At 32.9% G+C, this 11,755-nt stretch overlaps 1 long non-coding RNA gene across 1 annotated transcript; it reads right to left on the bottom strand.

The window, feature by feature from the left end:
• Positions 1–7,803: 7,803 nt before the first annotated feature.
• On the bottom strand, positions 7,804–11,421 carry LOC143081723 (uncharacterized). Its single transcript, XR_012980052.1, has 2 exons — positions 11,341–11,421; positions 7,804–9,113 (listed from the first exon to the last, which is right to left on the bottom strand). It is a non-coding gene; the product is annotated as an uncharacterized LOC143081723 (long non-coding RNA).
• Positions 11,422–11,755: the final 334 nt, after the last annotated feature.

Here is an 11,755-nt window from a genome sequence, read left to right as displayed (position 1 = left end):
ACTTTTAAGACCATTGGTAACTATTTCATAATCATATTTCCGTAAAATACAAATATTCAGCATTAGTTTTTTCATTATTTATTTCATTATATGTCCCTTTCATAAAAACTTTCACATTAAAGCCACCAAAGAAAAAGCCCAGCTGTGTTTTTTTAAAAACAAAACAAGTGTACAGTAGATATACAATGAAATATGTATCAGAATGTCGTTCTGCATCGTCCACGAGCTCAGTAGTTTACACTCAGGTACTGACGTAAAATATCATTTGACATGTGTTTGCTGCAAAAAAACAAGGAATAACAGGAGTTACTAAAAGTAAATCTACAAAATAACACAAAAGGCAAGCAACAACATATTGTCCGTGCTTGTTTTTTCTTCATTTTACAATAATAACATTTTGAAGTTAAAACCGAGGTTAGTTAAGCCCTGGCACTGATAGATAGTTTTATTTGACGCTAGTATTTTGATTTTTTTCAGCCTTTATTAAAGTAAATGTGACCTTTCGACTGGCATTATACTATTATAGTCGATCGTCACATACAAGTCTCATGCAGATGAATCATAGATACGCACGCAGTTGATAATAATTTTTAATGTATAAAAACTCATCATAGATACAAGGATGAAATTTAGTTTTTTTCGCCAGACGCGCGTTTCGTCTACAAAAGACTCAGACGCTCGAATCCAAAAAAGTTAAAAAGGCCCAAAAAATACGAAGCTGAAGAACATTGAGGACTAAAATTTCTAAAAGTTGTATTACAACATCAGCCATCAGAGCTGTCTCAGGCTGATAACATGATGATTTCAATGTTCTTGGACTAGAAGCCTTCTTTGTTGAATGTATTTAGTTTGTCTTGGTGGCCTTTGGTTGTTATTTGCTCTTTGGTAGGCTTATTATCTCTTTGGTGACAGTCGGCTGCTATTTGCTCTTTGGTAGGCTTATTATCACTTTGACATATTCGCCATTTCCTTTCTCAATTTTACAATTCACTTAATAGTTACTCAGTATCCAAGTCTTTTCAATCCAACATTATCTTTGTACCTTCATGTTTTTATTAATAAAAATAATAAGAAAACATGTATTCATCGTTTGTTTGCCTCCGTATTTCATAAACATCCACTTTGATACGCTTCATCAAGTGTTTGTATAAAGTGTATAATGCTGTTACTATGGTATCGATATTGCGTCACAGAGACCAGGAAGTCATTTCCATCTGTGAACCTTCACTGGCTTTGAATATGATGAATTTAATTGTTTTCAACAGCTGAACAGAATATGCCCGCTGGTATGATTTCCTTGTTCATAAGTCATATTTTATTTTTGTATTCTAGTGGCTTGAATTTCCATTTTTAATGTGACTAGTACGTACTCACAACACAACTCTTCATGGTAAAAGGTTTTACTTGTACTTCTATTGATAGGTTTGTTTTATCAATAATTGAAACCCATCGAAGTTCTCGTTTTTCGATTGTTGTTGCTTGATTTCTCTTAAATCTGCAAATATGCAGACAATATCGGACTGCAGGATTCATTTTAAGGGAGTTCGCTTCTCAGTTTCAAAGTAATTAACTTTTCAAAATACTAGTTTATATAGGTAGAGGATTAATAAAGAAATCCAAAGAGCAAAAACAAATATATAGGTCAACGTGCTTGTTTTCGAGATATTAGCAATTGCAATTTTGGCGGGAAATTTTTTTTTATAAGACTTTTACAAATGGCTTATCATTATACGTGTAAAAGATTTAATAAAAGAAAAATAAGGGTCACCGGGCAAATTTTTTCAAGGCATTTAAATGGATAAAACCAGAGGATTCCGAAAATCTGACAAAAAATCTAAATCATGACAAGCCAGCTTCCTTAAATGTACATTATCACTTCATCACGTGTAAATTATTAAGTTACGTATTTCGTAACCATAAATTACATAAAACTTTTACTAAATTCTGTCATAGATAAATAGTGTATTTGCCTGTACCTGTAGGATACTTATTTAAACGGTATTTCACATCCTAAATTTTATGGTAATATTGTACTAAAAGCGCGGAAATCACTTTGTGATCTGTGTTATACCTTTAAACAAACTTATTTAGTAACGGTTATCTTACCAATGTTGTAAGTAGATCTTTGAATACAGTTTACATTGGAACAGATATCGATTTTGTCATCAGCCAATTAAAACATAAAACTAAATTTGTATTCTTTTCATACGGGGTTTATTTTTTGGGGTTGTATAAACACACATCAACGTTCATTTTCTATATAGCGATTACTCTATCTATGTATTAAATTATACTTATTTTCAAAAGGTTAACTCCCAACTATCGTACTGCCGTTTGATACTTTACTTTTGGCATTGCACAAGTTATGTCTTCTTTGACTGTTCATGACGTTAAAACTAAATCGTTGGGATGTGTTTTAGTTGATTTTAGTCTTTAATGCATGAATTTTTTAAATCATGTGTTTTTGGCTTTTAACTACCTTTCAGGAAATGTGAGTACTCTCAAATCGTACTTTCGTGTTAATTTGACCAGTTGATACAATTCGTAGTGTTTTTGTTATTCAATGTTTACTTATTTAGCTTCAATTATCGTCTCTTTTTTTTTAACATATATACCAGCTTAGATAAGAGTTTGGTATGACTATAAATTTTCACTTCTGTTCTAAACAACAGAATTATCTATATTGTGAAATATTTTTCCATATTCCGTAACTGTATATCCTTTTCATTTATCTGTGTACATTATTTTATTTGGCAGCATGTTGTCCAAGGTTATGGTTGTCTTTCTGATATCGTTTACCATCTCGCCTCTTTTTTTTTTATTGATTGTGTTTCTACATAGTGTCGTAGATCAAATTTATTCGTTCTGAGTATGTTAACTTGTTTTTGTTAATATGTCTTTTGATTGAGTTGAGCCATTTCAATTGGTATGTTATAGTGTGTCTTTCTATGTTGTGAGGTAACTCTATTGTTTCGGGTAAGGGAGAAGGTAGGTACCTATTAGAACGTTTAAACCTGCTGCATTTGTTCGCACCTGTCCTAAGCCAGGAACCTGATATTCAGTTGCTGTTGTTTGTTGATGATGTTCGTAAGTGATTTCATTTTTATGCCCCATCTACGATAGTAGAGGGGCATTATGCTTTCTGGTCTGAGGGTCCGTTTGTCCGTTCATCCGTCCGTCTGTTCCGCTTCAGATTAAAGTTTTTGGTCAATGTAGTTTTTGAAGAATTTGAAGTCCAATCAACTTGAAACTTAGTACACATGTTCCCTATTATATGATCGTTCTAATTTCAATGCAAAATTACAGTTTTTATCCCAATTTCACGGTCCACAGAACCTAACATTCTTGTTTGTATATAGATAAGACCGTTGGTGTACCTGTTTGAATGGGTTTACACGTCTTATCATTTGGGGTCCTTTATAGCTTGTCGTTCGATATGAGCCTGGGCTCCGTGTTGAAGACCGTACTTTTACAAGTGTAAGTGATAAATTTGTCCTGGTAAAATATGTCTGGGCGGACAAATATTACTGTATAAAAAGTCCATGGTTACAGAATTTACTAGTATATTTGGTCCGATGTTAGTAATATATGTCCCCAGACTAATTTTCCTAGGTAATCATGTCCTATAAAATCCTATAATAAATTCAATTACATTTAAATCATAGAAATTTAAATGTTAAGTTTTAGTAATGTTTAAGAGTTGCATAGTTATATTTTTAATAAAATTTACGTCCCCAGACTAATTTTCCTATGGAATCATGTCCATGTCATTGATAGTCTTAGATTAAAATGTCCATGCCCTTAATTTTAAAAGGTGAATATTAATGTAATATGTTTTAATATTGTTAAAGACAAACGAAAGAGTTATCAATCTGTTTAAGAAAATTTGTCTCCAGACTAATTTTCCTAGGAAATCATGTCCATGTCATTAATAATTCTAGGTTAAAATGTCCAAGCCCTTAGTTTTAAAAGGTAACTATAAATGTAATATGTTTTAATATTGTTAAAGAGTTGTGTATCAATTTTTTAAATAAATTTTATGTCCCCAGACTAATTTTCCTAGGAAATCATGTCCATGTCATTAGTATTCCTATGTAAAAATGTCCATGTCTGTTATTATAAAACGAAAATGTTATGAGCAATGGAAACGCAATATTCATGTTTTAATTAGGTTATAAAGGAAATGTCCTTCATTTTAATTTGAAAAAAGTAAGGAAATTTTCCAATCTTATCTAACATTTTTTCTTCTTCTATTTTGAATATATTTTATGATGTAATAAAACTATTAGAAAAAACAAATCTTGGGACAGTTTTTCCTAGGAAAACAAGTACCAGACATATATTACTAGCTATGGACTTATTTTCCTAGGAACATTTGTCCTTGGGCTTATATTCCTAGTAAAATCATGGACATGGACTTGATTAACTAGGAAAAAAAGTCTGGCGGACAAATTTCACTACCGGACCAAATTTACTGTTACTTTGACCTATAATGGTTTACTTTTACAAATTATGACTTGGATGGAAAGTTGTCTCATTGGTACTCATACAACATCTTCTTGCTCTATGAAAGGAATCACAGAGATGCTTATGCTGTTTATTCACCAGGTGTTTTTCATGCCATAGACATGACGATGGGATTATATTTTTTCTTTTTTGCTAATTCGATTTGTCTTTATATCTTTTTCATTGTCTTTGTTGACATGTTTGCTTGTTTTTGAAGTGATTAAAATTACATCACAATGTTAATTGCTCTACCCCTATTTTTGACATTTTAATCTATTTTGTCTGTTTGTTTTGTTCGCAAATGGTTGTTAACATTATGAAATTGTAAGGACCTATCAAACAAGTGAGAGGTTTACCTAGCTATACAACGAGGTTTAGTCAACATAAGAAAATGTATACACCATGTCAGGAATATGACATTTGTTATCAATTTGTTTGAGGTGTTTGAGCTTTTGATTTGCCATTTGCTTAGTGACTATCCGTTAAGAATTTTCCTGGGTGTTCGACTTTTTGTTATTTTACTTTTTAGTACTACATGTGTAACACAACCTTAATTCCGAATACATATGAAAAGGAGTTCACACCATTCTATGCATGTACGTTAAGTATAGATTGCCATTTCTTTTACCACCAGTCCTATTTGGCATTACTGGATGTAAATTAGTTGTTCAACTAAGTAATTGGTTTCACCTCTCAAGAAGTTTGTTTCAAATGCAACAAGTATTCAATCTTAGATGAGTTCGTATAACCAATAGGTAAATCTACTACTGTTCGACCTTCATATTAGCACACTAATATTTCATTTATTTAAGGAACGACTGTAAAATAGTTTCTGTCTATGAAGAAAAAACAGAAAACATGTGGTGCACACTGAAAAACCGCGTAGCGTGTTATTTTAAAGTGTGCATCACATTTGTTATGTTATTTAGAATAGACAGAAAAGCAGTAAGCCTATTGAAACTGAATGATTGTAAACCAGCTACGATAACGACACAAGATTATTCTGGATATGATATATGTTCTTACGTTACGTGTTTCGTGATTTACCCCCATCAAGTATGCTGGTGTCTTTGTGTCTTATTCACACACACTAAGAGTGATCATGTCATTGAATAAAAAGCATTTCCCAGTTAAAATCTTTTTATTCACTACTCAATTGTTCGCATGTGTTTGTATGTAAATAACTAAGACTTGGAAACTTAAAATTAATCAAATCTTGTTTTTACATCAAATTCACAATGATGACTCAAATCTTACACTCCTCTCTACCAGAAGGTTGAAAAAGAAATGTTAAGAAGATATTGATTAAACATCAAGAGAAAATATTCTAAAAGTTCAAGGAAATAAGACATGTACCTTAACATTTTGAAAAAATCCAAAAACAACCAAAGATCTGACCTACAGACCATTTCATGAAAGAAAGAAAAACATGGTCGTTATGTCTGGGTTGACATTTGGAAACACTCAGCTCTGTACTCTCTGGGTAAATAGTGTTTTGTCATAGGTAATATGCGGTTCGACATTCGAGTGAAATTAAGGGTGTATTAAGGTTACTCACACAAAGTCTAATCTTAATTTCAGCAAAATTATTGGATTATGAATTTTATTTCCATTGGTCCTAGCAAATTGTACAAAATATGAAAATCGCGTAAATATTTGATAATACCAATTTCTGATAATATCAAATTGTTTATTATATATGCCGATTGAGATAATTCTTAACATTGACCTTCCGTTCATTTTACAACATGACAGTGTTTGTGAATTCTGCAATGATATTTTAAGAGCAACAATTACGATTTGGACCGGTGGGAATGTCAAGATTATAACTAGTAGACCTAGACATCCTCGTACTCAAGTTCTTGTAGAGCAAGTGCATAATTCATTTCATAGATTACTTGCTGTAAAACATTTGTACGAAGTGCAATGCTCTTTAAACATGCAACATCATTCAGGTACGTATAAAAGTAACCCCGTATGAGGCGGTCTTCGATCAAATGGCAAACGATGGGGTATTTGTAGGAACTAGCGCAACGGACGAATTTATGAACGGAAAAGCCATTGAAGGGTTAATATTAAAATTGAAAGCAACATGTTTAATAATTTCTTGCGTCCGCAGGAACGCTCAAAGGCAAACATTAGAAGTCCGAAGATGTATAAGTACCGAAACCGATGAAGCGCTATATGTCAAAAATACCTAAAATAAATAGCAATAATAAGCGAGGATATACCAATGAGTTGTGTCTTACATGAGGACAATGACTATCAGACGGACAATTGCACACATGCCGACATTGACTTACAGACAGACATAAACGCACTGACGTACAACGATTTACAAACCGACATTGATCACAGACCGACATAGACTCACAGACGGACAACAATTCACAGACCGACATTGATTCACAGACCGACATTGATCCACAGACCGACATAGACTCACAAACGGACAACAATTCACAGACCGACTGATTCACAGACATACATAGACTCACAGATGGATAATGATTCACAGACCGACATTGATTCACAGGCAGACATAGACTCAAAGACGGACTACGATTCATAGACCGACATTGATTCACAGACATACATAGACTCTCAGACGGACAATGATTCCAATTTATTGTTTTATAGATAGTTCATAGCATAGACTCTCATGGTCAAGTAGCTATATATAGTGAATTCGTAATTCTAAAGCAAAACGTAGGCGGATTGATATAGACACAGGTATTGATTGCATAATCTTGAATGATCTTTGACAGAAGAATCTGACACGGTATCGGAATCACTATCGTTGACAGATGGCGACTCAACACATGACAAAATAAGGCAAATTGTGGAGAAAAAATATAAATACTATGTTAAAAAAACTATATGTAAGTACATGAGAAGATGTCAAAATCAAATGCACATCTTGTAAAAGGCTAATTTGTTACTTTACGTATACCGGTAGTTGACAGGGCGTCTGTTGATTTACAACGATTATTGTGTAAATTAGATGACGACATCGACAAAGACCAAAGTTTATTTAAGTTGTCTTGTGCATATGGTATACCCCAGTCATGTTACGATATTGGAGATCTAGAGCTTCTTAAAATCACCGTAGACACATCAAAATGTTCAAAGACCTCGGTATCTCTGCAAGGAGCTGCTAAGAAGGCTATCTGTTCACTTGCAAGCAAGAGGTGTATTTGCAAAGGATCATACACAACCAGGACGTGCAAATGTAGAAAAGCTATGATACCGTGTGGTAGTAAGCATACATGAATACAATTAGCGATAACAACTAACTGTGGCATCACTATTTAATGTTGATGTAACCTTTGGATCAAAACATTGATACACCTTTATATAACCAAGGTTGTGTTTTTTTAAAAATAAAGTTCAAAGGTTTGCATGCATCTTTGTAAAATACCTTCATGGTCCAAATACTCTCAGGGTCTGGTCCGTTAATAACCAAACGGGTATATACTCATATGACAGACCGGACGGAGCATACGCATTTACTCATATGGTCATGACCGCACATGTATGGTCCAAATACTCAAATGGTCCGGAATATTTATACTTTGCAATTGACATAATTGAATATACGCAATAGCTGAACAATCTATGACGTGTTTATTTACTTAAACACTGGATACCTTGTACAGATATACTGTACAGTTATTAGCTGTAACTAATAAATGGTTAGTTGCACGTCCAAAGTTAATTGCATATGGCAATGTTAAGCCATCTTTCCATGACAGGAGTTCCCTATGTTTTTGTCCATCGTGTGTGATAACTACGACATTCGTCGTTCCATGCCCTACAACATACACATTACCATCATTATCAATAGATATTCCATATGGATGCTTTAAAAGATTTGTATCCTTGAATGACCATTGCTTTGTGCCGTTCAGATCGCAACACACTACTGTGTGATGAATACAACTGCAATAATAAAGTTTGTGCCCAGATACTGTTATGTTGTTTTCCGTGTCCATGTTCTCAGTAACTAAATCACGTGCTGATTCGTCAGTAAGATCCATGACCCGAATTGCGTTGTTGTATATGTGATAAACCAATGTTCTATAGGTTGCTGCAATTCCCATGGTTTGCCCACTAGGAGTAAACTTTTTCTTTACCTTTCGTTTCGTTAAATCAATTATTGTTATTTGATTGCCAACATCATTCCAACAGGATGATATCGCCACAGTGTTATCTTCATCGGTATACGCTACACCATATGCTGCTGTTACACTCAAAGAAAAATCAACTGACCCATCTTGTTTAACAACGGATACTTTGTTTAGAGCGGGATAGGTAAATACCATCCTACAATCAGGCAATAAGCAACATCCTCTGGCGTCTGCTATGGTGTTTATAGTTTGTTGTAGCTCTGTATGTATATTTTCAATATTTGTAATATAATCAGGGAGTGTTTGATATTCTGATATAGGTACAGTACCGTGCTTTCTTGTTGTTTTAGAAATCCCATGATGCTCCTTGCAGTCTAGACATAGGCCTTCGTCGCAATCCGAACACCATATTGAGGCTAGTTTGAAAATTTGTCGATATTCACATATACCACATGAAGGTATAGAGGTTGCCATCATCTACAGAAAAAGTATACATATTTTTTAATGTTTAAGGTTGGACTTTGTATATATGTTTCATATAATAGATATATAACTTGGGACTGTTACCAGTATAAAACATATTGTTGCGGTGAGAATTTGATTCTGTAGTATGTCAAAAAATGGAAGTAGTCGGGATAGTAAAGAATATTTTTATGAATATAAACTCTTACAAGTTCAGGGCATATAAATGTTGAAAATATGCTGCACAGCCTAATGTTTTGACCTTTAGATAAAACAAGTTGTGCTTATCAGCTTTCAATTCTAGGAGATGATTTGTTTACGAAACTGTATACTTTATTTGGCACAGTTTTAGCCGCAAAGGGGGTTCCTATGAGAAACCATTGTCTATATTTACAGAAATGCAACCTTAAGGTATGTCAAAAGTTTTTTTTTTATATATCTGTATATATTTCCTGCTTTTAAAAATATAAGGATATTTAAGACATTTTATTAATCATGAACAAATTAGGTTCCCGAAAAGACTCGTTTTTTTTGCATGGTCAAAATTTTCAAAGGAATATGATGAAGATGATGATTAGCCATGCTTAATGTCCTGCATCTAATTGATAAGGATATTCAGGACGAAAACATGTTATGTAATATGAAAATTTACCTTGCTTTGTTATACAGCAACCTTGTGAGTCGAATAATTAACGTGCTAGCTTACAAGTCAGCAGTCTGCAGAAAAAAATGTCGTTACAAGGGTCGACTTCGAACAGACCAAATTATGCTCTTACTCCTTAATGATTCATGCGTGTTGAGAGGTAAGCTTCAATTTTAAATTGTCACGGCTGATGTAGAAACCCATGACCTCATGCAATTGAGAATAATACGCTACCCCGAGACCACCGAGGTGGTGCAAAGGTAAGCAAAGCCCTGTTTTCAGTTCCCAAAAAACATATATACCACAAATCAATTAACCATGATATGCACAAATGGATGTTGATTCTATGAGTTTCTGATCATGTCAATATAGTAATGGTTCCTTATAACAAGCACCGTTCAGTCGACGCTAATGTTGACAGACAAAAGTGCTGGTTTACATGGTGCATTCGTTATCATAGATTTGACCTGAAAAAAACTCTGTCTCATGCTATGGTCTGTCCACTTTTGTACTTTAAAAAGTTGATACAACCAGCTTTCATGACATGCTTAATTCCGATTAAGGTAGCACAATACAAAGATTTTTTTACTTCCAATCACTAACCTTTGAAATGCTGTAACTTTCTTATGAATGCTTAGAAAATAATAAAAGAGGTATATATAGATAGATAAAAGATTTATCTTTTAAATGAATGCAATATTTTTATTATGCAATCATTATGTAATCAATTATTATGTAATTAGTGGCAAAATCTGGGTAAGTTCACTTGAATGAATTTAGCTCTATCATCTCTTTAACTATACAGAAAATTTTAACGAAATCTTAATCAACACATTTTGGGCTTTAAAAGGGTGTCTCAGATTGTCTCTATGGTATTCCATTCTCTCATAAATCTTTAATTAGTGTAAACATCCTAACCACATAAAAGAAGATAATGATTAATTAGCTGTAAAATTTGTTCTATACATTCTATCTGAAATCTGAGACACCCTTTTGTAGATAATGGCCATAGGAACAACATATAATAAAATCAACCCCCTAGGGATACCTATGCAGAAGCTAATTTCATTTGAAAGTGGAAATTTGGTGAAAAATATTTTAGAGACAGTTAACATTATAATTGGTTACATAATTATTGCATAATACTAACATTGCATTTATTTGAAAGAGTAATCAGTTAGCTATCCAAAACTACCACTTTTATAAATTTTCAAGCTTTATTAAGAAAGTTACAGCAATTTAAAACTTGGGAGTTGGAGTTATAAAATCTTTGTATTGTGCTACCTTAATATTGAGTGTTTTTATGTATGAGAGAGTACCTAGGAAAAACAGTATGTGGTTTATCATATTCTTTATATAAATGTCACTGGTGATTTTTCAATAACACAAAAGTTTTGGGTATTAAGCTCAAAAGCATAAAAATCATTACTGATTTGAAAATAAAAACAAAATGTATCGTCATCTGTGTGTTATTTTCTGTTACATGTTTCATTGCAGAAAATATTTTATGATATGAACAGACAAAAGTTTGAATAGTAAAACGGTTATATTTTCTTATTTTAACTCAACAAATTACAACAAAAGAAGCGATGTAATTACCTGAATAATGTGAATAGAATCAATGTCTAATTATTTGAATAGGGGTATCACACAGAAAGATAAACAAGTAAAACAATCACGTGATACTTTACTATCTTATCTGCTTGCGATATATATATATATATATATATATACAGGCATGTTAATCATATTATTTGAATGACGCTCCACTTCAAATGTACATAACATATTATTGAAAATTGTGGACATCTATTTATCATTGGAAAATGATATTATCAAGCATTTTGTGAACACTTTTCCGTGATAATATTTTTTTGAAATGTGAATTTTAGAATACGCTTAGACTAATAAGAGTCTAAATGGAAGAGAGCGTGCTCTTCTTTTCTTCAATTTTAGCCATTTTTCTCTTTTAGAGTTTGTGATGGTTGTTATGTCGTTTTTTAGATTGGTTAGT

Source organism: Mytilus galloprovincialis, chromosome 7 (assembly GCF_965363235.1).
Source record: "Mytilus galloprovincialis chromosome 7, xbMytGall1.hap1.1, whole genome shotgun sequence".
Taxonomy (NCBI): Eukaryota; Metazoa; Mollusca; class Bivalvia; order Mytilida; family Mytilidae; genus Mytilus; species Mytilus galloprovincialis.
The sequence above is the reverse complement of the archived record's forward strand: the minus strand, read 5'-3'. Positions and strand labels throughout refer to the sequence as shown.